Below are 11,163 nucleotides of genomic sequence, written 5' to 3'. Positions count from 1 at the left end.
GAAAGATGAGGGAATGACACCTTTCCCTATAATTATAAAACAATGAAGAGACCTGTGCTTGCCAGCTCTTCGACATACTGCTTGTATAACACGTTTATGTATTTTTTTGTGTTATTATTGTGCTTTTACAATGTACTAATCTAATTTTAAACCAAAATTTTTAGTTGAATATAAAAGCCACCACATATAAACTTTTCGATTTTCGATTTTATGTTTTACAAGGTACTCTTTATCAACATAATGTCTCAGGATGTATGACAAGTTTCTAGCCACATCTGGTTAGCTTCAAAAACTTATGAGTGCTGTTCATCTAGTTCATACTTTAAAACAAATGTTTCATTTGCTTAGATATGGTTAAAAATTAAATTAAATTCAACAAAATTAGTATCATTCATAAAAAACCCATCTTCAATACCGAGGAGGTGCTATCTCCCAAGGGAAATCTGTATAGTAAATATTGTAAAATAATGAAATAAAGATTGATCATTTGGCTTGCTTGTTGATTGTAAGACAAGCAAACAGGGAGAGATGGCAGCAAGAGAAGAAACCTTTGTTGCTCATACAGCTTAATTGCTATATCCAATAATGAAACCTCCTTTAGACGTGTTAGATGAAGGCTGTATGATATCTATACTGTTTTAGATGGAATAAGTGTAGAATGGGAGGATGACCCCTTGTATCCTAGTATTTCCTTAGGTGCATTTGCGGAATAAGGCTACCCAAAGGTGTATAGTTCCACCCAAGCAAGTCTCTTAGGAGCCACGATCACACTGCCATATAGCTATTCTTGACCCAAGTGGCAAGGTATACCTACCTTTTTCTCATGATATATATTATCATCTATTTTTGGGTAGATCGACAAAGAAGTGACACTTGCAAGGAGGATTTAAAGAAGAACTAGGTAGTCACTTATATATTTACGAAAAAATATTTACAAGAGATTATAAAATATAGTGATGAGGCTATCGTTTTAGAACTCTGTGTCTCCACACCTAATTCCTCCCTCTTTGGCAAGGACCCCCAAAAAAGCAAATGGAATTAGCAATACTCACCTCAAATTGCATTAAAAGAAAATCCCAAAACCTAAACCTGAGTGCATGTGTCAACCGAGTTCCAAAAAGAGTTATGTGAAATTTTCATACTCAGATTGGTTTTAGATGTGTGTGGATGGGTTGACGCCTCCTTTATAAACCGACCCATGGGTTTTGAGACTCGGGCGGACAATAGTTTAAAAGAAAAAAGTCTTTCCAAACGTCCAACTTCCAAGGGCTATTGGCGTCTTGTGAGGCTAAAGCCTCCGGACGATCTATAAGCCAAAGCCCAAAAGCATCGTCTTGCCTCCCGTCAAGTAACTCCTCGCTGTCGTCTACTCCATCAAAACAGGTGCTCTCTCTCTCTCTCTCTCTTTCTGGCTTCTCTATGCGACAACATAAATTTCAACCTTGCAGGTTGCAGGGGTTTGACACTTGTCTTACTTCCAATCAATTCACTCGCTCACTCTCACTCTGAGTGCGTGTCTCTATCTCTGTCTTATGCGGCTCCCTTCAGCATCAACTATCTCAACCTGTAGCATGTGAGAACTTGCGCCAGCCCATTCCTTGCCTTGCAACCTCAGCTTGCGCTAGCCTCTCCCTTCTTCCAGCCCTTCATGCACAACCAGCCCATAGCATGTGCTTTCAATGGAGCTTGTGCTAGCTTTTGAATTTGCTTCAGCTTCTAGAGCCTTGCGCCTGTTCAACTGTCCTACCAGCTAGCATTAGTGTAAAGGCAGCCGCCAATGGCTATATTTGTAGTTGAAGTTGTCACACTCAATCGTCCACCTAGGATACAAAAAGGCCCCTCACCTCTGCATCTCAAGGATCAGAGTTGGTGGTGAGCTCATGAAGAACTACATACATAATGACACAATTTGAGGAATGCTCTATGAGAGAAGGGTGCATAAAAACGAGGCGATGATACAAAAGTGGCAGTGACCTCTATGTCTCAAGGATTGGTGAGCTGATAGTGGGCCATACCCAAGCTAGAAGGTATATATGGCCCAAGCTAGAAGGTATATTGTGAAGTTTGAGAACTATTTACTAAGGAATGCTAAGTGGATTGAAGAGGATGACCTGGCAAATCATTCTCAGTTGTTGCAGCTCTATCTCGAGGCTTTTTAGTTAGAGTCGACTTTGAATCGGGCTCAATTAGGTTCAACAGAGTATGGGTCTAGGAAATTTCTTGATGCTCAAGGAGGAGGTAGCTCTTCTACTTCTTCAAAGATTGGCAACTTTTGTGTATAGTGGATCTTTGATGTATTTAGCATGTATCCAAGATATTGTGTTGACAGTATGCGTCCATTGTTGAGCTAAAATACGTTTCATAGTTGATTAGCATTTTTAAATAGCCCCAAAATACGCTTAATTAATGAAAAACACAAATTTGGTGCGTGGTTTGAGAGAGTTTCAATGGTTCCCTAAAACCTTAATTTTTTGGGACACCCTTCAACATCTATAAATAGATGGATTGCTCACCATTGACTTATCTTTTTATGTAAGTTTTTTAGTCTACCGTGTAGATTTCAGCTATTAGCCATTTACCATCTATTGTCTAACTATCATCAGCTGCTGCAGTCCATCACTATTTGTCATGAGAACATGTATTTTTGAAATCGCACTCAATATGTGGATTAATTTTTAATTACATGATTAAGTAAATATTGCACATGTGAGGTGCAATTGGGATTAAAGTAAATTTACGAGTACGGGATTCGAAGAAATTACGAGATGTCAAAGGCAAAAGTTGCTATAAGTTATGTCGCACAAGTACTTGGTGGTATCTGGTGTTAGTTGTTGGTCTATGTCATTCATTTGATCATAAGTGTTAGTTGTGGTGACACTAGAGAAGTGACATTTAATGGTACCTAACGTCAATCTGATGGTCAAAGATGGCGCAGAGATACTCGGGAATGGATGTTGCTTAGCCAATTTAATTATTGGCCAGTCAGATTATTTTTCAGGGTACCAAAATAGTTATTAGATTAATTTTCAGTATTTAAAGATTAAAATTAATATTTAATTTTAAAAAATGTTGAAAAAACCATTTGGGAAGGTTGTCACTTGTCAAAAAATGCTCATGTAAGACTGAAAAACGTCTTTAGAGGTTGGAGAGGCATTTTTATAAATTCAGCTTACAAGAGAGCGGGAGGAGAGATTGCTGGTCTGATTTCAGCCATTGGAGGATCTTTTGAGGCTGCCAAGGGTCAGAGAAAATCAATCAGCAATAGGAGACAGCATCTACAGGCTGTTGAGACAGGGTAGTAGCAGTAAATGATTGATTTTCTTCAATTCTTTGCATCTACAAGTTGTTGTGGCAGGCAACGGCTGCATTTGACTGATTTTCAATCATTCTTCGTGACAAAACTCTGAATTTTCTCTCTTTATAGCTTTCCCTCTTATCTCCCAGCCATTTCACAGTCTTGGTCCGAATATCTCAGCATTTGGATTCTTGAAAGCTGAGAAATTTCAGATTTCTCTGTTGTAAACCCTAATCTGTAGCGGAAATTAGGATTTAGTAGCAGTCTCGGGAAGTATGCCAGAAATTGAAAGCTCCAAGACTTGGATTCAATAGGGTTGAAGCTGTTTTTAGCTTATTCAAGTGGAGAGACTAGCAAATAATTGAATTTGGAGCATTTTCCATCTCCATCAAAGCGGGTGAAGGCCAATTGATTGCCTAAATCAAGGGCCAAATCGGATTAAAGACTTGCTGATGATTTATCACAACAAGGGGAGTTGGAATACCGAAAGGGATTGGGAGAATCCCATTGTAAATCAACTAATTCTTGAATAAAGCTAAAGAAATACCAAAAGGGGTGCCACTTTTGGGGCCAATCGGGTGTGCATTGTCCAAGATCAGTAGGTAAATTTGTATTTCAGATTTGGATCAATTGTTTGCTGCTGTAATTAAGTTGTAATCAGGGATTTACCACCCATCCACAGAAGGAATGTTGGTTACATGGTTCCATTGCCGGGATACCACTCAATCCCTTGAGTTGGTGGGCCCGAGGCACCTGATTGTAAGCCAAAGCTTTGTGCTAGTGCTGATTTTTACTCTTAGCTCAGAAATTACAGCAATATGTCTTCATACAATGAGATGGACTCAAGCAATGATGATGCCTCTCAATATGAACATTCACATGGGAATGAAGGAAATGCAATGCTTGACCTTGGACAAGGCTCAGATTATGGACAGCAAGTTGAAAATGTTGGTGTTGGGCAAGATGCACAACCTTCAGGGCATAAGAAGGCTGATGACTAGCAAAGTGAAGAGGAATTTGATGACCAGTTCAAGAATTGGATGAGGATAACAGCAAATCTCTTTGCTAAATTGGCAAAGAATCCTCAATTTACCTGATTTTTGAATGCTCCAAAGAATGACAACAAAGGCAAGAAGAAGAAATCTTCTACACCTTCGGGACAATAAGATGCACCGAAGATAATGTCAAACCCTTCATTTAAAGCTTCCAAAGATGCTAATGAAAAAAAACAGTTGAAACCTACGGGGCAAGGAATGCAAATGCAAGGCCATCACAAAAGTGCCAATCCAATGGATTTTGGACAGCCAGCCTTGCATGCTATGATGGGGTAGCCAGGATATTTTGGTGGAAGCACGATTTTTCATGCTATGGTTGGACAAGGACCGCATACGGGAATGTATGGTACAAATCCTTATGGTATGCAGCAACCAATGCATGGAGTGCAAGGCCCAATGTAATATGCAAAATCCTATGTATGGTAGCATTCGCTTGATGCCTGGGGCACAAAGTAGCATGTTTGGTATTGCATCTGCACCCCCGAATGCTTATGGGACTCAAGGAATGAATGTTGGTTATGCAAATGCTCTGTTTGGCGTTGGTTTTGATGTAAATTTAGCAAATGCACCCTTTTTGCAGCAACCAGTGTTATGACAACTTGACACCCAAAGGGGCAGCAAAAGACTATGATGAGGGTGGAAAAGGAGTGAAGTTTGAGTCCTTTAGCTGTGTACAAGATAGGCTGAAAGCTTTGATATTCATTCAGCAGTTTGATGCAACCTATTCAGGGGGGAACTTCACGAAGTTCTCAAAGATTCGAAAGGCAACTACTTTCTCTTGAAAGGGAATGCATTACAGTGGTGGTCCACTCTTTTGATGCAAAGTAGAGCACCGTCAACATGGGTACAATTCAAGCAAATGTTTGCATCGAATTGGTTGATTAGTACCTTTGAGGTGGACATCATGACATCTTGGAATAAGCTGGATACTAAGGAATGTAAGAATTTGAAGCAATATAACAAGAAGTTTTGGGATACATTACTGTCTATTATTTCTTATCTCCTCGTACCCCTTCATGAGTAAGTGGAAAAATATGTTTGTGGGCTGCCCAAACGAATCAGGGATTTTTTCATTAAATCCATCGTATCTAGCATGTCTCAACTTATAGAGACTGCTGCTACAGCCGATGCTTTGCTACGTGGAAAGGATTTGGGCTTCCTAAAGAGTGGGGAAAAACTGAATAAAAAGTTGTTTAAGGTTGAGAAAAGGGGCAGATCTGAAAATCAGCCTGAAAAGAGGCCAAAACAACAAAGAAAGGGCTCGAAAACATTGGTACAACGTAGGGAATTGATGGCTTCAAATAAATATTTTATTTGTAAACAGGAGGGTCACATTGCAAGGGATTGTCTCAATAGGCAGCAAGTTGGAAAATAAAAAAATCGGGGAGATTCTAAAGGAAAGAAGCCTAAAACATCAATGGGATTGGTGCTTGATGTTGTTAGTGATCAACCCAATGATAATGCTACTGAGTTGTGTAGAGCATGGGGCAAAATTAGGGATCAACATGCATTGATTTTCTTTGATAATGGTACATGAGCCAACTTCATCTCTGTTGATATGGCCGCTTGGCATCAGAGAGGATGAGATGGGACCTATGGGAAAAGTTGAAATGGCATGTAAAGGCCATGCAGAGCCAGTCACACCGCTCATTGGAAAGCTTTGGTTGCACATACAAGGATATGTGGACGGCGAAGAGTTTTTCATTGCTCCACTTGAGGGTTGTGACGTATTGCTTGGTATGCCATGGTGTCACCGTATGCATGCAGTGATTGATTCTTATGCAAAAAAGATCACTATTCAGCATAAGGGAAAGGTATTCACACTTGATGTAAAGTTGTCCTTGTTGTATCTGCAGCTACTATTTCTAAAGTAATAAAAAATCATATTTCAGTGTACTTGGTTTTTACTACTAATAAAGATGATAGTGAGAATGTTGGGAATATGTCTAAGTTAGAGAAAGATCGCATGTCATTTTTGAAAATGTATGTTGATTGCTTCTCTCAGTCACTTTCAAGGCAGCTACCGCTTGAAAGACTAGAAGATTATGACATAGATCGTATCCCTAGAAGTAGCCCACCTAATAAGCCACCCTACAGAGTCAGTGTAACCCAACAGGAGGAGGTTATGAGTCAGGTAAATGAGCTGTTAGAAAAAGGATTGATTCAGTCCAGATCTTTATTCTTTAGTGCTTTTGGTGCAAAAAAAGGATGGTTCATGGCATATGCGCATTGATTATTGTGCTTTGAACATGATCACAATAAAGAATCGCTTTTCAATTCCTCGGATCGATGATGCTATGGATAGATTGCAAGGGGCAACCATATTTAGCTATATAGATTTGAAAAGTGGGTATCATCAGATATGCATTAGACCAAAAGATGTGTCTAAGACAACTTTTAGGACATCTTTTGGATTGTATGAGTTTTTTGTTATGCCTTTTGGACTTATGAATGCTCTTGCCACTTTTAATCGGATGATGCATCGTATCTTCAAGCCACATAGAGGATTTGTGGACACTTTCTTTGATGACATGATTGTCTATTTAAAGAACGAGGTAGAGCATCGAAGACACTTGGATATTGTGTTCAATGAACTGCGTGACCATAAGCTAGTTATCAATGACAAGAAAAGTAAATTCTTCTTGTATAAAATCTAGTTTTTGGGGCATATTGTATCGGCTGATGGTATTCGCATGGACCCTGCAAAGGTTGAAGCAATACGGTCATGGCCACCTTTGAGAAATGTGCATGAGATCCACAGCTTCTTGGGTTTATGTTCTTACTACAGGAAGTATGTGCGCGAGTTTGCTAAAATTGCATCTCCATTGCATGCCTTGCAGAAGAAGGATGTGCCATTTAGATGGACAGTAGTGGAAATTTCAGCATTTGAAAAGTTGAAGGAAAAGATGACTTTAGATCTTGTGCTTGTGTTGCCCGATCTAAGGAAGTCATTCATAGTTCAATGTGATACATGTGGTAACAGCATTGGGGCTGTTCTTATGTAGGATGACTGAGTTGTGGCTTATGAGACCCGAATTCTCCACGGTGCAAAAAAGAATTTGCAGGTCTATGAGAAAGAGCTCTTGGTTATAATTCATGCACTGTCTATGTGGAAACATTATTTATTGGGGGCTGATTTTGTAGTGTAGACAGACCATCAAACTTTGAGGTACTTTCTAACGCAGACAAAGTTGTTAGAGAAGCATATGAGATGGGTAAATTTTCTCTCTATGTTTCATTTTCAGATTGTACATATTGATGGTAAAAAGGATGTTGTGGCTAGTGCACTGTCACGTAAGCTACAAATTTCAGCCATTAGCATGGTTTATCACATTGAGTTGGATGCCATGAAAAAGCAATATGTTACTGATTCGGACTTTGCTAATGTTTATCATCAGCTTTGCAATGGCCAAAGGCATGAACACTTTGTGCTAAGAGATGGATTTTTGATGATGCATGGACGGCTATGTGTTACAAAGTAGTTACGGCCTAGAGTTATCACTGAAAGTCATGTAGGAGGACACAGAGGTATTGATATCACGGTCAAGGCAATGGAGCATTTCTTTTATTGGCCAACTTTGAGGCATGATGTAGAATAGTTTGTTAAGACATGCATCGTATGCTAGAAGGTAAAACATGATAGGCAAAAGATGTTGGGTTTATTACAGCCCTTGCCTATTCCAGATAGGCCTTGGCAGAGCATTGCAATGGACTTTATTTTTAAGCTTCTTAAGACACCTACAAGGAACGATGGGATATGGACTATCATTTCCAGGTTTAGCAAACAAGTCCATTTCATCTCGGTGAGGAAGGAAATAAAGGCTGATCATATGGTACGATTGTTTTTACAGCACATCTTTTAAGTATCATGGTATGCCAGAGTCGATCATTAGCGATTGAGACCCCCGGATGACCAATTTATTTTGGAAGGGCTTATTTGAGAATATGGGTACCACGCTGAAATTCTCATCATTCTTCCATTTGCAGATAGATGGTCAGTTTGAGGAAGCAAATTCCAGTGTTAGATCTTTCGAGGTGCTATGTTTCAAACCACAAGACACAGTGGGAGCAGTATTTGCCCTTGGTTGAGTTTGCTTACAACAACACAGTGCATAGTTGTACAAGCAAAGCTTCATTTGAAGTGGTTGAGGGTGGCAAGAAGGTACCACCTATTTTGTAAACTAAGAATAAGATCTTTGAGGCTAATCGTTATGTGGAAAACTTGGATGTAGCCTATGCAAAGATAAAATATGCACTTCAGAGATCGCAAAAAAAGCAAAAGAGGGTAGTTGATTGCCACAGATGTGCTTTCCAGTTTGCAGAGGGTGATTATGTATTGCTGCATTTTGAAAAGGCAAGGTTGAAAAAGATGAAAGGAAGAGAAAGATTGTATTCAAAGTTGAGTATGAGATACTATGGGCCCTTCCAAGTGTCGGAGAAGATTAGCTCCACATTGGTGGATACACAATGCCTTTCATGTCAGTTTGTTGAGGCCTTTTCATGGTGATGTGCCAGAGGATATGTCTGCTGAAATTCAGCGTGGGGTTGAGGAGCTAGATGAGATTTTGGTATTTGAGCAGTTTTTGGCACATAAGGAAGGAAATGTCAAATGTAAAGTTTCCAAGAGATACTTGGTGAAATTTCAGAATTATTCACCAATGGATGCCAAATGGATGGAAGAGGATGACTTGGCAGACCATCCTTAGTTGTTGCAGCTTTACCTAGATGCCTTTCAGTTAGAGCTGACTTTAGTTCGGTCTTCGTCAGGTTCAACAGAGCAAGGGTCCGGAGTATTACCTGATGCTCAAGGGGAAGGTAGCACTTCCACTTCTCTAGTTAGGGACAACTCTCGTATGTAGTGGATCTCGGATGTATTTAGCATGCATTCAAGGTACTGGGCTGACAATATATTTGCCATGAGATCACTACTTGGTATACTAGTCACTATGAGATGTATACAGATGAGTATGATTTTCACCCGGGCACTGGAACTATACTTTTGCATAAGCTTATGATTAATTTAGCATGAATTTTGCTTCAATTTTGAGACAAAAATTCAGATAAGTTTCAGCTCAATTTTTGATAAGCTTGAGAACCGTTTATGGTCACTTTTTGGATCAATTGTGCATTAGTTTTTGCATTGATTGCTAGTCAGGTTTTGCAATGAGTTTGTGATTAGTTTGGAGCCACATTTGCAGCAATTTGTGATCAGTTCTTAGATTAGTAGGTGATCAGTTTATGATCAGATTATGCTTAGTTTTCAATGGTTTACATCTAGTTCCATGGACAACAGCATATGTTATGATGCCATTGATGTTTTAGCCATGGTTTATGCTTGGTTTTCGCTATACTATGGTTTGGTTTTGCCAAATGAGTTGAGCTCATGAGAAATGGACATATCACATGATAATCTGACAATGTTTTTGAGATTCTTTGTGAGTCTTATGCTATGTTATATTGGCAGGTTAATTTTCGGGCATAGGAATGTTGAACAACAGTGCGCAATGTTGTGTTGACTATGATGCTCTATGGAAATTCCAGTGTAGTACTTTGCTTTTGATGCATTTGGCAGTGCAATCGAGGATGATTGTAAGGATTTCAAGGAGGAGAGCTGTCATGAGGACATGTATTTTTGAAACTTCACTTAACATGTGGATTGATTTTTAATCACATGATTAAGTAAATATTGCACATGTGAGATGCAACTAGGGTTAAAGGAAATTTACGAGCCCGGGACCCAAATAAATCACGGGATGTCAAAGGCAAAAGTTGCTATAAGTTATGCTGCATAGGTACTTGGTGGTATCTAGTGTCAGTTGTTGGCCTAGGTCATTCATTTGGCCATAAGTGTCAATTTGGTGACACTAGAGAAGTGGTGTTTAATGGTACCTAATGCCAATCTGATGGCCAAAGATGGCGCAGAGACACTCGGGAATGGAAGTTGCCTAGCCAATTTAATTATTGGCCAGTCGGTTTTTCAAGTATCAAAATAATTATTAGATTGATTTTCACGTTGAAAATTAGTATTTAATTATGAAAAATGCTGGAAACACCATTTGGGAAGATTGCCACTTGTCAAAAATGCCTGTGCAGGACTGAAAAACGTCTTTAGAGATTGGAGAGAGGCATTTTTATAAATTCAGCCTGTAAGAGAGAGGAAGGAGAGGCTGCTGGTGTGATTTGCAGCCATTGGAGGACCTTCTAAGGCTGCCCCAAGGGCAGGAGAAGACCAATCAACAGTAGGACACAACATCTATAGGCTATTGAGACAGGGCAGCAGCAGTAAATGATTGATTTTCTTCAGTTCTTTGCATCTACAAGTTGTTGTGGTAGTGATTTTCAGTCATTCTTTGCAACAAAACTCTGAATTTTCTCTCATTACAGCTTTCCCTCTCATCTCCCAGCCATTTTATAGCCTTGCTCCAAAGATCTCAGCATTTGGACCTTGGAGGCTGAGAAATTTCAGATTTTTGTGCTATAAACCCTAATCTGTAGCGGAAATTAGGGTTTAGCAGCAACCTCGGGAAGCATGCCAGAAATTGAAAGCTCCAAGACTTGGATTCAATAGGGCTGAAGCTGTTTTTAGCTTATTCAAGTGGAGGGACCAGCAAATAGTTGAATTTGGGGCATTTTCCATCTCCATCAAAGCGGGTGAAGGCCAATTGATTGCCTGAATCAAGGGGCAAATCGGATTAAAGACTTGCTGGTGATTCATTACAACAAGGGGAGTTGGAATACCGAAAGGGATTGGGAGAATCCCATTGTAAATCAACTTCTTCTTGAATAAAGCTAAAGAAATACCAGAAGAGGCAC

The 11,163-nt window shown here is 39.5% G+C and overlaps 1 protein-coding gene across 1 annotated transcript in view; it reads left to right on the top strand.

Annotated features, from left to right (window-relative positions):
* The first annotated feature begins 1,244 nt into the window (after positions 1 to 1,244).
* Positions 1,245 to 11,163, top strand: part of LOC148036239 (uncharacterized) — a 72,298-nt gene continuing 62,379 nt past the window's right edge. The window contains exon 1 of the mRNA XM_087679108.1: positions 1,245 to 1,383. The gene's annotated coding sequence lies outside the window, so the exon portion shown is untranslated. The remainder of the gene's footprint in view (positions 1,384 to 11,163) is intronic.

This window comes from Lygodium microphyllum, chromosome 5, assembly GCF_053477565.2.
Source record: "Lygodium microphyllum isolate KBCC chromosome 5, Lygodium_microphyllum_v1.1.10, whole genome shotgun sequence".
Classification (NCBI taxonomy): domain Eukaryota; kingdom Viridiplantae; phylum Streptophyta; class Polypodiopsida; order Schizaeales; family Lygodiaceae; genus Lygodium; species Lygodium microphyllum.
This window is presented reverse-complemented; position numbering and strand designations above follow the sequence as displayed.